This window comes from Felis catus, chromosome C2 (genome assembly GCF_018350175.1).
Source record: "Felis catus isolate Fca126 chromosome C2, F.catus_Fca126_mat1.0, whole genome shotgun sequence".
NCBI classification, from domain to species: domain Eukaryota; kingdom Metazoa; phylum Chordata; class Mammalia; order Carnivora; family Felidae; genus Felis; species Felis catus.
The window spans coordinates 16,701,578-16,716,452 of NC_058376.1; the positions used below are offsets into that span (position 1 = coordinate 16,701,578).

At 35.9% G+C, this 14,875-nt stretch overlaps 1 long non-coding RNA gene across 1 annotated transcript in view; it reads left to right on the forward strand.

The window, feature by feature from the left end:
* Positions 1–5,083: 5,083 nt before the first annotated feature.
* The window catches only part of LOC123379886, a 143,211-nt gene continuing 133,419 nt past the window's right edge, over positions 5,084–14,875 (forward strand). Inside the window, exon 1 of the long non-coding RNA XR_006584865.1 lies at positions 5,084–5,537. This is a non-coding gene — a long non-coding RNA (uncharacterized LOC123379886). The remainder of the gene's footprint in view (positions 5,538–14,875) is intronic.

Consider the following 14,875-nt stretch of genomic DNA (forward strand, 5'->3'; position numbering starts at 1 on the left):
AACTATCACTAATTTGTTGAATTCATGTGGATTGATTGGCTCTCTTTTAAATTCAGATGGCCAGCATTCATTTCAATTTAAAACACGAACAGGATAGCTTAGAAAAGCTCTTTGAATGTGGGTTCACCAGGGCTTCTTGCATGATAGCTTATGATTTCCTAAAGTTATATTTAAATGACAGTTGCATCAGAAATTAGCTTTCCATACTTATCAAGTTGTAAAATTCATGACATTGAAAGTGAGTAAAATATAAAATCAAGTTTATGAAACTCACAGACATAACTAATATCACATAAATAGTTTATATTTGGTAATCTGAAATTTTAATTAATAAATGATTTTAATAAAATTATCACATGATGATAATTCTGTATCCATATTTGCTGTAACTCATTTACATGTCATCTGTTGTTAATATTTATTTTTGTGATATAATCCAAAATTAGTGTTTTAAAATGAGCATTTGCCTGCAAAAATGGGCTTAAGGGAACTAATTACATACATATTTAATTTTCTTCATTTTTTGAGAGAGAGAGAGGGTGTGCATGCGTGCACACGTGCAAGTGCAAGTGGGGGAGGGGCAGAGAGAGAGAATCTTAGGCAGGCTCCAAGCTCAGGGTTCAATCTCATGAACCATGAGATTGTGACCAGAGCCGAAATTAAGAGTTGGATACTTAACTGACTGAGCCACTCAGGTGCCCCCACACATATTTTAAAATATTTTTGTAGATAAAGTGTAGACTGTCAAGTATTTTAATACGAGATGAGTTATTTCAGGTCACATGTTGAATATATGTTTAAAATATGTTTTCTTAATTATAGTACGTATTAATGTTTCATAGACGATATTGTTTGATATTTTAAAAAAGCAGTATGAGAACTTAGGGACATCACCATGTAATTTAAATGAGGAATCCTTCTAGGTTTTAATTTTTTCTCCAAGTTTTTATACCTTCTTGTCCACACCTGAAACTGGCAGCAATTTTTATCTAGTTTTGTGAATTCTTCAATGATTTTCCCTGAAGTGATTTTTTATAATTATATTGAATCTATGTGTGTATAAATGAACATATATGACAAAAATAACAGGAATGAATAGAATAAGCAGATTTAAGGAAAAGGTAAATGACTTGGGAGTTAAACTAAAATTAAGAGGGTAATATAGTCTGCAAGCAAACTAGCACGGAGGTATCTTCCGGGGGGAATACAGAGAAGTAAGCAAATCGTTTAAGTAGGATTCCATTAAGAGAGCTTCTATTGAATTGCAAAAAATATGAAGAAAATAAAAATGTCATTTTCCAAGAATACATACTTCATATTTTGGATATTCCTTTTCAGACATATAGCGCTATACTCAGCTGGTATGTTTATTTTAGGCTAAGTATTGTATCTTACCTAAATATCAAGACACTTAGATGCCGTTCAGAAATGCCGGTTTGCAACCTAGCCAGATAGTAGTTGACATTATAGTTGGTAATATTCCCCAGAGCAAGGATACAACTGACAGGTGGGGAAAATGTTTTCAGACTAGAATATTCCTTAGTAACCCTCATATTTCCAGAAAAGTCACTAAACTTAGGTTTACTGGATCAAACAAAAAAAAAGTCTTTTTCTTTTTCTTTATTATTGTAATAATATATTGACATCATCATAAGATTATACCCAAGATTCATTATTATTAATGTTATAAGGAAAGATTGGTAATGATTTCAATATGCCAGCGCTAGTTACTCAAATCCTTGTTAGTGTAAATATTATAGGAAGTTGGAAATGTAGAGAAAAGCAAAAAACAAAAACAAAAACAGAAAACAAAAAAAACAAAACCGAAAGTAAAAATGGTTACCTGTGATCTCATCATCCGGTCATATTAATGACTACTATTTGGTGTCTAGTCTTCTAGTAATTTTCTGTGTTTGTTAGCAACGCATGATTACCGTAGGCAGGTAGTTCTACATTATGGTTACCACTGTTTGGTGTGGCCTGAGAGCAGATCTCCATGTTGTATGGTGTTTAAAAGCTCAAGCTCTGAACTCTGCCTGAGAGATGAAGTTAATTTCATCTCTTGCTAGTTGTGTGGCCTTAGCAAACCGGAGTGTCTCCCAAGCCTCTTAAGACTCCTCATTGCGAGAATAATGGAATAATGGAATAACAATAATATCTAGCTGATAGGTTTAAATTGGGGTGACCTGTGAAATATTTGATTTTGGAAATATTAATCTTTTCTATTTGCAGCTTAGTGAGCCATTATTTTTAGATGCTTAAGTCAAACAAACACGCTGCTATTTCACGGAAATTCTTTTATAAGTTAGGGGAAAAATATACATGTTGATGCACTAATTTTCAAAAGATGCGATCATTCAACTTTAATTACAGTCATTTACATAGCCAATTAAATGATAAAAGGGGAAACTTCACAGTAAACAAAAAGACAAAGGTAATACCAACTGAACTAAGAAACTAGTTTAAGAATAAAATTAAATTATAAATCCTCCATTTAAGTGAACTTACTTTTTTCTATGTTACATTTATTCCTTTTAAAGGAATATTTGTTGCCCATTGGGAAAAAGGAGATTATATCTTGAGTATTTGTAATTTGAATTTCCAGAATGTGATCAAGGTTTTCAACTGGTTACTAAGCCTGTGTTGATAAAAAACTTAACAGATTAATGGGGCATAAAACATTTTTAAAAGTTGTCGTTTCTGTTCTAACACAGTGGTTAATATTTTACTGACTTACATGTTTTTCCTGTTCACGCTTATTGAGTCTCTTAAGTCCCACGATTCAAAGAAATTAATTAACTGAAAGAGTTTCTATTTGCAAGCATGTCACTTCTGGGAATTAATGTGTCTACAGTAAAATCCATGTCATTTTTTACACCAACTAGTATTACTGGATAAAGTTGAGTCATACAATATCTGTTAATTTTTAAATGTCTCAATAACATATTATAGAACCAAGAACTTCACTTTTTCTCAAAGATTACATGGCAAAATCCTCTTGGGGACTTATAGTTTGAGTTTGTATCATGATGAATGATGATTTTCAATTTCTCCTCCCTCTATAATATCATAATTGGCATATGATTTGCAAGGACATCTTTCTCTTCCCATTTTCATATCCTTCTGAAATTCTTTAGTCTTGTGGGTCCTTCCCTCTTTCAAGGGTCCCTTTTCTCAAGTGCTTTATGGAATATGAAAAATCTGGAAACACCATTATGAAGGTTTGGAAACTTCAATAATCTCAGCCATCTTGATTCATGTTCGAGGGTCCAAACAATATTCTTTCCTTTGTTTAAAAAGTTTTTAGTTTGGAAGGCTGATGTAAGCTTACCATGATCAAAAGTTCAAGAATCCCTGAAGCAGTAATTGGCAAAGAAGATATCTCAGTAATAAAGCACTGTTTGCCAGCGTGCCTCTATATTTGATTAATAATCTACTAATCTCTGTGCCCCTTGAATGATGAGATATTTTATTTTTCTCCGTATCGCCACTATGTTGCCTGACCCCTAATATTGGCTTGATCAATATTTGTTGAATAAGTGAATGAGAAAATAAATTCATTTTCTAATCTGTTTGAATAAAGAATCCTTTTAACATCCTGACAAACAAGAGTCCAAACTATATTTAGATTTAGTATCTTAAATCTCACCATTCCACAAATTGTTCATTCTGAGTACTAGATCTTATTAAGAAATAACTGTTTTCTGGGAGATCTTGGGCAAAGAATTTAAATGCTTCAAAAGTCAATTTCATTATCTGTCCATGTACTGTATGGTTGTAGTGTATGTATATTATATGCTCACATCAAGACTATTATGAGAATTCAGTTATTAAGCATGGAGGAAACACTTGAGTGCAGGTAGCATTGGGCTCCCAGTTTGTGCTCAGTATGTTGTAAGTCAGTGTCAAGTGGATGATCTTTTCTTTCACCTAGTCGGTTGCCTAAAACAAATGTTCCTATTTGTTTTAGGCATTCTTGCACAACTTACTATTTTCCCAGCATCTTTCAGTTGACTTTGTTGTTATTGAATGAAGAGATATATATCCTTATTACAACTGACAGGTCATTCTTAATCACACTATTTGAGTAATGAGTCATTTTCTTCCCGAAGAAATTTTTGGTACTGTGTTACTTCCTGTTCAAATCACTTTGTGATTTCTTTTAATGCCATTCTTCAGTTTGGATCATTCTTACAGATCCACGAATTCTTTCTTGCTATACGTTTTGGTTTTCTGGATTACAAATGTCAGTTTTAAAAAATATTTTTTGTTGTTTTCAGAAGAGACTCATGGACACTAGGACCTGGCAGCAAAAGATGCTTTCATTTTAACTTCCTTTTTGTATTTAATAAAAATTTGTCTTATGTATAGAATTTTAGATTGAACATATGTTCTGGGAGAGTAAATTCCTTTTTTTTCCTGACATTTAATGGTACTAATGGGAAGGCTGATGCCAATCTCATCTTCTTTTCTCTGAAAATTACTTTTGTTCCCATTGACAGAAGTTTTATGATTGTCTTTTTATGCTCAGAATTCTGAAATGTCACTACTCTCTTTTTGGGTTTGTACCTTTTATCATTTTTCCTATAATCTGCAAACTCCTTCAGTGTGAGTCTTTTCCTTAGAGATTTGTGTTACATTATCCCTGTGACAATTCATACCTACCAGTGGTCTCTCCTCTTTTTTTCTGGTTCTCCAAAAGTCTTGAACATTCTGGATATAACTGATAAGCATCTAAATTTCCAAATACTTTCTATTTCCCAGTCTTTTAAACTTTATATTGTGGATGATATCCTTGTCTTTCTCTTCCAGATTACTAATCCCGGGTCGCTGTTATTAAGTATTCTTATTGATTCTTTCAATTAATTATGGCAACCATACTTTCAATTTCAAAAAATTCATTCTTGTTTGCACCTTATTCTTTTTAAGGGCAGCTTGTTTTTTTATTTTAGGCATGGAACATCCTCCAAATCTCTCTGGGTTTGCTAACATAGATTTTATTATGTATTTATTTATTTATTTTTAATATTACTAACATGGATTTTACAAAATTATTTCTCTCTTTTGCATTTCCTCCATTTCTTCTGGGATCACTTGTTTTTCTCTGATTAGATTTTACGAGTGGTGAATTTCAGTGTATCAGTCATACTTGTGAATTAGTTGCTAAACTGATGAATCTCTTTGCCGGCAAGGATTGCTTTGCAGTTTGTAAGTCTGTTGCCCTAAAGGCCCTTTACTGTGTAGACAGTAAGCCTGACTGTGAGCCAGTCCAGTTCCCAGGCAAAGCTCTCTTCAGATTAAAGCTGCTATTTATAGCAGGAAGACAGGCAATGACCACAGTGTAGAGGACTTTACTCTGAGGGTGAGGCACTTGGATTTAGTTCACCCTGGGTAGAACTGCTCCTCCTTCTCTATGTCCAACACCCAACTCCATTGAACAGGTCCAAAACCGTATCAGCTGTTTTCTGCCTCTCTGCTAAACCACCACAACTGCCATTGGGGGGACCATCTAGGAGAATCATCTGCTCACAGTGAAGGTGAGGTCCTCAGCCAGGAAAAGACTATAGATAGCTACTCTGTACCTACTGAGGAGGGGGTGATGGCTGAACAACTCAGCAGCTCTGTAAATGTGCCTTTAACTTAAATTCTGTCAAGGTCACCTAGTGGCATATCCTATTCTCTGTAATTCACAACTCCTGATTTAGAGCCACTTAATTTTATTTTTTTCATCACTGTAAACAGTTCCGGTCACCTGTAATCTTCATCCATGTGTATATTGAGATGTGATTTCTGTGATCTAGATTATACTTCTATACCACCCTATTTCTTTACTGTCTTCTAAACTTTTGTTGACATTTCTTTTCTGCTTAAGACAGACACTTTTTTCACTTTTAGCACTGTCATGAGTTTATTTTTAGTAACACAATGTATACAGTAATTTCAATAGTATATTGGAAAAGATTATGCGGTATGCTGAGTTGTAAATGAAAATGGGGTGTTTTGTAAATGTGATTTAACTATAGACACAATTTTTGAATATTGACAACTATATATCAGTATTGTGTTGGCAGAAAGAGATGAGCATCAAAGAAAGTTTAGTAAAGTGGGAGTCATGTCCAACACTTTGAACCAAGTTTAGGGAAACCAATTTAAGGTGGAATAATACTTTAGGGCCCCTAAAAATGAGGGTAGGTTTACATCCCAAGCCTTAAGGGGCCTAAAGTGGTGAAGGAAAGAGTAGTTACTGGAACTCAGAAGAATGACGAAAAGATTGTCTTAAAGGATCTGTGGCCTTTGATAGAAGGACAGAGTGAACCCACAGGAAGGAAATAAATAAATATTTCCTCTCTCTTCCCCCTTCATCTGATCTGCTGGTGACTCCCATGAGTCCAATTGGTAGTGAGAAGGTGAGAGAGATCATTGATATCTCTTGTATAGGTCAGCCTCCACACAACACAAAGGAAAGAAAAAGGTGGGGAGTGGATCTGGACAGACAAATGGGAAATCCATCAGGGCTCACCTTTCTGCATCTCCTTTTATACTTTGTCCAGATGAAATATTACAGGTTCAACACAAGGACCACCCAAATTCCCATCAGCTATGTTGATGTCAATTCAGTGATCTACCCACTTGAAACTTAAAATAGGAGGTATCACCACTATGGTCATATAAGGTAGGAAAGTTAACAAGAAGGGGAAATGAAAAATAAATAATTTACACAACATTTTACTGCTGTAGTTCCCATTTCTGATACTAGTAATAAGCCTAATTTGGTATTTATAGCCTCATTTCTTCACTACACAGTCCATTTTTGTTTGTTTGTTTTGGCTTGTTTTATTCATTTTACTTCTGCCAGTCACCTCAGCTATATGGAAGTCTTGGACTGGTGAGATGATCCTGCATGATCTGGGTCCATGATGGTTCTGTCTTTATTGTGTTGTTATACTTTCCATTGACCAGGGCTCTTGAAAAAGGAAGTACCAAGAAGCACCCAAGAAAACCTCTGTGCTCCACACATAGACCTTCTTATCCCAACTAGTAGCAGGAATTCAGTTTCACCTTGGTGATTAGGATCAATCATTTCAGTCAATATGTGATCTCCTTCTCTTTCTATGAGCTCAATAGTTTGAGAAACCCTGAATGGCCAAGAGGAAGTTACAGCTCCCAATTAAATAGACCGTGACTGTATTTCTTGATTAAAGCATTTCTTTCTTTCTTTATTTTTTAATTTTTTTTAACGTTTATTTATTTTTGACAGAGAGAGAGAGAGAGAGAGAGACAGAGCATGAGCAGGGGAGGGGCAGAGAGAGAGGGAGACCCAGAATCCGAAGCAGGCTCCAGGCTCTGAGCTATCAGCACAGAGCCCCAGGCGGGGCTGGAACTCACAGACAGCAAGATCATGACCTGAGCCAAAGTCAGACGCTCAACCAACTGAGCCACCCAGGCACCCTTAAAACATTTCTTTCTTAAAGAACACAAGTCTAAACCCACTTAACCTAAGGTTATAGGGACTAGAAGTAAAATTTTTCCAATGAGTAACTTTGGTAATAATAAAACAGTTTATTCTCACCTCTAAAATTTAGTTCCTTTTCCCATATATTCTGGTTATGGGAGTGATGGCTCCATATATGAAGCACTTGTTTAAATCATATAACATGTCCTGTAGGACAGATCTCCAACCTTGCAAGTTGTTGTTTTTCATTTGGTGAGTTAATTGAGTCCGTAGTTGGCCATGGCAATGTTACATTAAGGCAGCAACTCTTGGGTTATGGGCACATGGTGAGGCCAGTAAGATTTGTGGCTATCAATCCATCGTACCATTTCATTTATGTAAAATGAGTCTTTTTTTGGAAATGATATTGCTTGGGGTTCCATGGTAGTGGACAAAGTTAACAATGGAAATACTTTCAGGGGCAGAGCAGAGTAGAGTAGAGAAAAGTGGAGTGGATCTGTAGAGGCAAGTGGCAAATATTCCAGCATACAAAGAGACTTTACTGGTTGTAATGAAGAAGAAGGAGGAGGAAAAGGAAAAGTAGAAGCAGGAAAATGAAGAAGAAGAAGAAGAAGAAGAAGAAGCAGCAGCAAGAGGGGAGGGGGAAGAGGAAGGAGAGGAGGAGAAAGGATGAAGAGGAGGAAGGAAGGAGACGAAGAAGGGGAAAGGGAAGGAGAAGGAGAGAAGAGGAGGAGGAGGTAGGAGGTAGGTTAGGAATACTGGATTAAAGGATGTTGAGAGAAAACAACTCACTTGGAGGGAAATGCTGGTAGGTTACTATTAAGAGAAATTTTTTCTTTTTTCTTTTTCTCTTAAAACTATCAGGGAAAAAAGGATAATATCGATTTCAGTTTAAAAGCAAATCTTAATTGGAGAAAGAATAATAAAAAGTGAACTCTTTTGAGCTTCTAGAACATTATCACAGGAACTCATATCTACCGCAAGACCAATATGGTCCTTGTTATCTAAGCGGTTCTGTTAGCTAGTTGTGATCAAAGAAAGCATTCCAGGGGCACCTGGGTGGCTCAGTCGGTTAAGCGTCCGACTTTGGCTCAGGTCATGATCTCATGGTCATGGGATTGAGCCGCACATGGAGCTCAGTGCTAACTATGCAGAGCCTGTTTGGGATTCTGTCTCTCCTGTTCTCTCTCCCTCTCTCTCTGCCTCCTCCCCTGCCCATCCTTTCTTTCTGTCTCTCAAAATAAATAAATTTAAAAAAAAATCACTGCCTTAAAAAAAAAAGAAAAAAAAAAAAGAAAGTGGTCTAAGAAGTTTTCCTTAACTAGTGAAAAAAAATCTGTCATTCAGTCAACTGAGTATCTACTATGTGCCACATTACTGCCCCAGGTACCAGGCATACAGGAATGAAAAGGCCTTGCCCTCAAGAAGCCAATAGTATAATAGGCAAACGTGCAAACCAGCATATAATGCAAAGTGATAATTACTGGGTGCAACATGTGTTGTGAAGAAAGGAAAAAAGCTCAAAGGGCTAGGATGAGAAGGGAGAAGTGTCAGGGTGAGTTAGAGAAAAGTTCACAAAATACTTGACTCCTTGGGGGTAAAAGGTATTATACTAGTAAAGAATAGAGGGAAAAAGAGATTGTAGGCAGATGGAAGCAAGTGCAATTATACATAGGTATGACATATTTAGGCCACTAGTTTCATATGGTCTCCAAAAATCAGGTGAGAAGGAAAGAGGTAGAAGATAAGGCTTGGGGGGAAAGCTGATGGGAACAAGAAGCTGATGTAAATTATTTTCATTTTTCTTTTCCTTTTCTTTTCTTTGTTGAAAAAAATTTTTTTTGTTTATTTTGAGAGAGAGAGAGTACAAGTGGGGGAGGGGCAAAGAGAGAGGAAGAGAAAGAACCTCAAGCAGGCTCCGCACTGTTAGTGCAGAGCCTGATGTGGGGCTTGATCTCATGAATTGTGAGATCATGATCAGAGCAGAAACCAAGAGTCGGACGCTAACTGACTGAGCCATCCAGGAGCCCTGCATTTTTCCTTTTATTATTATTATGTACAAATGATTGGTATCTGAATGTTCTTAAGCTGTATATTTATGAGAATAAGGTAAGTCACAAAATAAGTTTTCTTTCTCATTACTTGTTCTAATAAGCAATAAAATTCTGGATCCTGCAATGGATATTATATTTATAGTCAGGGATCAACCATTTGTATCTTCAGTCTCTTAAAAATTATGATAGTGGAATTATTAAATTGGCTATATGTTCAATAATATTGTATTTATTTTTTAAATATTTATTATTTATTTTTTGAGAGAGAGACAGAGTGTGAGAGGGGGAAGGACAGAGAGAGAGGGAGATCTAGAATCCAAAGCAAGCGCCAGGCTCTAAGCTGTCAGCACAGAGCCCGACATGGAGCTCGAACTCATGAACTGTGAGATCAAGACTTGAGCTGAAGTCGGATACTTAACTGAGTGAGCCACCCAGGTGCCTTCATATTATATTTCTAAATAATATAAATATAAAACTGATTAAATGTGTTATTATTATGCTGTTTTTCAAAAGAATTTAAAACTACTTCAAATATACAGAATATACTAACATACTCAATATTAGACTGAGCTATTATCTATTAATAATAGCCTTTAAAATAACATGTACAATAACTTAGAAATTTGAGGCAGGACGAGAAAATTTAGCTTTAGTTAATACATTATAAGTTTAGCAATGCTTTCTGGCTTCACATATAAAATCATGTTATATGCCAGAAGTGAACACTTGACAATGTACTTGAAACACTTTATTTATTAAGTTAAAAAATTTCCCTAGATTATTTCCAAACTTCCACCCACCCTTAGCAATCTTCTATCTCAAATACTTAACAATCAGTGACAAAAAATAAATAAAATAAAATGTGTAATTTGTGCAGGGACATGTGAAGATTGCCCACAGTTTTTCATGTTCTTATTAGAAAAGAGAGTAAGCAGTCTCTAGGGCCTGAACCTGGGACATTTAGCCATGCTTACATTCTTAAAGCAAGTTCAAGAACAAACAGTTCAAGTACATACATGACATATTCCTAAACTTTTCTTGGAAAGGTTGAAGAAATGTTTTTAGCTACTGACATATTATTTAGTTTTTATTTTTTCTGACACGACTGGTGGCAAAAGATACCTACATCACTCTTGCTTTCTGTTTTTTTTTTTTTTTTGCCTGTTTTAATTTCTTATGTGAAAATATATTCTGTGCAGACACGGCAGGCTCTGATCTATAAAAGAAAGAAACAGACGTGACCCTGTCAGAGTGCTGTGGATTGTTTTCTCTTCCCTTCTGGACACTCTAGTGCCCAAACAGAGCTCAGTAACACTTTTAATCTCTAGCACTTGAGTGCATGTTTACACACACACACACACACACACACACAAACACACACACACACACACACACATTCTCTGTCAAAGATTTGCATACACGGTTAATTAACTTCACTTTTAATAGCAGAGCAAAAACAAAGGAGGACAAAAAAGCTGAACTAGGAAATGGCAAGCAGCAGGAATGATTCTCAAGAAACAGACTGATGTTTTTCTAATCGGTTGTTCCTCCAGGATTTGGATAGATAATCTATATACGCAATTTCTGTTTTCTCTCTTCCCCCGTCTGCTGGTTGTTTTCTTTAGTGAAACCAGTGTGACGTTAGCTTATTTTTACGAGGTCCTCTGCTCTTCAAACATTCCTTTTTACTCACTTGTGTGTGCCACCCAATCTGGAATCTTTTAGGCCACGAGTAGAGATATTTATTTGAAAAAGAAAACAGAAAAGTAGGAAGAAGATTCTTCAGAAGATATTTGATTATAATATGTACCTTGGGGAAAAGTATTATGTAAATATTTTAAATAGTCTCATCTAATATACAACGACATAGTATAAATGTTAGCAGAGTATTAATCCTCTATGGATAAGTGTTGTCTAAGGACACTTGAATATCCTATTAATATGCAAATTATGTACCCCTAAAACTCACATGAATGAATAAGTGAAAGTCATGGATTTTGTTCTTTTTCTGGCTAGAATTTCTGGCCTTTGTTCTACATCTTTCCTTTTAAAAATTTTTTTTAAATTAAAAAATTTTTAAATGTTTTGTTTATTTTTGAGAGAGAGAGAGACAGAGCACCAGTGGGGGGGTGGGGGGGGGCAGAGAGAAGGAGGGAGACACAGAACCTGAAGCAAGCTCTAGGCTTTGAGCTGTCAGCATAGAGCCTGGCACAAGGCCTGAACTTGTGAACGCAAGCTCATGACCTCAGCTGAAGTCGGACGCCCAACCGACTGAGCCGCCCAGTTGCCCCTACTTCTTTCCTTAGTAGAAATGATTATGGAATATATCAGCTTAATGAAAATACAAATAATTAACATTAATTAAATAAGTGTATGCATTATTTGATAAATTTCAGAATTAGACGTGCAAGAGTTACAGCTAATTCAACTTAGGCCATTTACATTAAAAATTTTTTAGATATTCTGGATACTACAATAATGTCAAGTTAAAACTTGAATGTGGTACTATATGTTTAACCGGACTGTAATGTAATAATAAGACTGAACAGAGTTGCAATAATAATTTAGTGTAATAATAATAACAATGATTGGTGAAGAAAAGACACTTAGGAAATGACCTTCCAATGTTCCTGCTGGGACCATTTGAATGTCTGCTGACTCTCAGGTCTGTCCATTTGTTGCCGGTGTGGAATTTGTGAATTCAGTCTCAGTTCACAGACACTTGGCATAGACTGAATGAGATGGGTGACTATGTGGATTGTATCTTGTCTTCGTGTATGCTCTACTCTAGAGTCAGATAACATGGTCAAAGGAAAGCCATTCTTCCCTCCCCAATGCTGCTGCCTTCTGAAGTAGCAGGAGGACTGGCGGCCATGAGAAGAGCATCTGGTGGTGCTCCAGTGACTTCTGGAACATTCAGCCTCAGGGTTCTCACTCCCAAGAGTAAAGTGAACACTGAGTGACATCTGAATGTCTTTTGAGAAACATATGTAATATTTTTTTCCTCTTTCAAGAAAATATTTTTAATTAGGCTTATGCCGATTATTTATTGTCTGTGCAAACTACAGCCGCCCCGCAACTCGTGGCTGCTAGCTTCCCTCTGTGAACTGTATGAGATCCTACCACAGCACATTGAATGTTCATTCCCATTCAGTCTCTGGACTTAAGAAGTTTTGGCTCTCAGGTGGGCCAAAGGAAAATGCATACCCCTGCCATAGCACCTAGGATGAACCTTTGCTCTTCTGATATGTACTGGAGCCTAGCTTCCTCAGAGACCATTTGAGCCTTTATTTTAAAGGGCCAACTTTTAGGGGCACTTGGGTGGCTCATCAGTTGAGCATCTGACTCTTGATTTCTGCTTGGGTCATGATCCCATGGTCTTGAGATGGAGCCTCGCATCAGGCTCTGCACCGCCACTTACGCACTCATGCGTGCTCTCTCCCTCTCCCTCTCTCTCAAACTAATTAATTAATTAATTAATTAAGGAACAACTTTTAGAGCAACTACAGAGATTAAACAGAAGTGTAATTCATGGTCACTGAAAAGCCACTATTGTCATCAAAGTACGATCTGATAATTGTGTGTGTGGTTTTCATACATTTTACATGTTATCCATGGTATAATTTCCTGAAGAGATTGGTTGGAGCCATTTTCCTTACAGTTTTTGTGGCAATCAATCTAAATTTGGAGGAATATTAGTCTTTATATGAAACTATACCACAAAGATTTGGCTACAATCTTGGCAGATAAAAATAGTTTTAATTTTTTTTAAATTTTTGATAATGAATAAGTAACTTGTATAAACACTATTTTATATGTCTAAATATGACTTTAAATGTACAAATAATTAGAAAAATCACAAGAACTAAAAATACATAGAACCAATGTACTTTTATTCTTTGAGGTGATTTTGCATATTAATTTATTTAATCCTCACCACAGCCATATGAGGTAGGCACAAGTGTTGTCTACAATTTTCCATGAGTAGTTGAGGCATAGAAAGATTATGTAAATTTTCAGAGTCACACAACCAATAAGTTGCAGAGCTGTGGTACCAACCCAAGTCCTCTGGTGCCAATATTCATGTTTTTAAAATATTTTTTAACGCTTATTTATTTTTGAGAGATAGAGAGAGACAGAGCATGAGCGAGGAAGGGGTAGAGAGAGAGGGAAACAGAATCCAAAGCAAGGCTCCAGGCTCTGAGCTGTTGGCACAGAGCCTGATGCAGGGCTCAAAACCCCAAACCCCGAAATCATGACCTGAGCTGAAGTCAGACGCTCAACTGACTGAAACACCAAGGTGCCCCAATATTCATGTTTTTAATGACTGCTATGATGTCTTACTACAGACTGAAAAGTAACATAAAATATAAAATTCAATGCAAGTGCTTGGGAAAACAAAAAAAATGAAAAAAAAATTTAATATTGTTTTGCCCAAGTTTGGCCTTTAAATAATTTGATAGGGATACAAAAAAAGAAAAAGTACATGGCCAAGATCTATTTTGATACTCTAAATACACAGGCAACCTTAGTGATGCATCATTAAAATATATAGAAAAATAAATTTAGGAAGCAAAACACGCTTTGAAATAGAAAGCACTTGATATTTGAAAAAGGTGGCTGATAATTTTTGTAAAAGGTAGAAGGAAATGAGGTGTTTTTCACTTATGGGTTAATTAATGACTAAACCTCATTCCTAATTGCATGCCAGTGGAGTTAGCTGAGCGCATTCATTTTTAACTTTGAAAGTTGCTCAAACACAGCTTCAGGTGTTCAGAATTTCTTTGTCTATTGATGTTCATGCTTTCAAATTCAACTCCAGTCAACAGTGAAAACTTGATTCACATTTTTTTTGATAGAAGAACAAATGCTTTCTTCAGAAGTCTAAAATCAGTTGGTACTGTCTTGTAATTCAAGTTTCATTTTAGTCATGAATGCAGCTTGAAATTTCTAAAAGTAGCCTACATTGTAAATTAAGATCTAAAGTCCAAAGGTTTTAAAGTCAAAACATTAGTGGTGTTTTATTTGTATGGGATCCACAACAGGCTAGTTCTACCTCTTCCGGTACGTAATTCCAACTCTGGGCTCTGTTTTAAAGAAGAAATTTCCCCTTTGTTTTTTGCAGGGATAAATAGTTTGTGACATACATTCCTGGATGACTTACATGTAGGTGTAATAGAGGCATCCGAATGGAAGCAAATACAGCACTGAGGTTTTAACTGCTGTTTGAGAATAGTTTTTCACGTGGACAAAAACTATTTAAAATTATGTCATGGAATATGATATATACAAGAAAATAAATATGTACCTGAACAATACGAAGAAGAAGAAAATAAATACCTGTGTAACTCAACCTTTAACTTAAAAA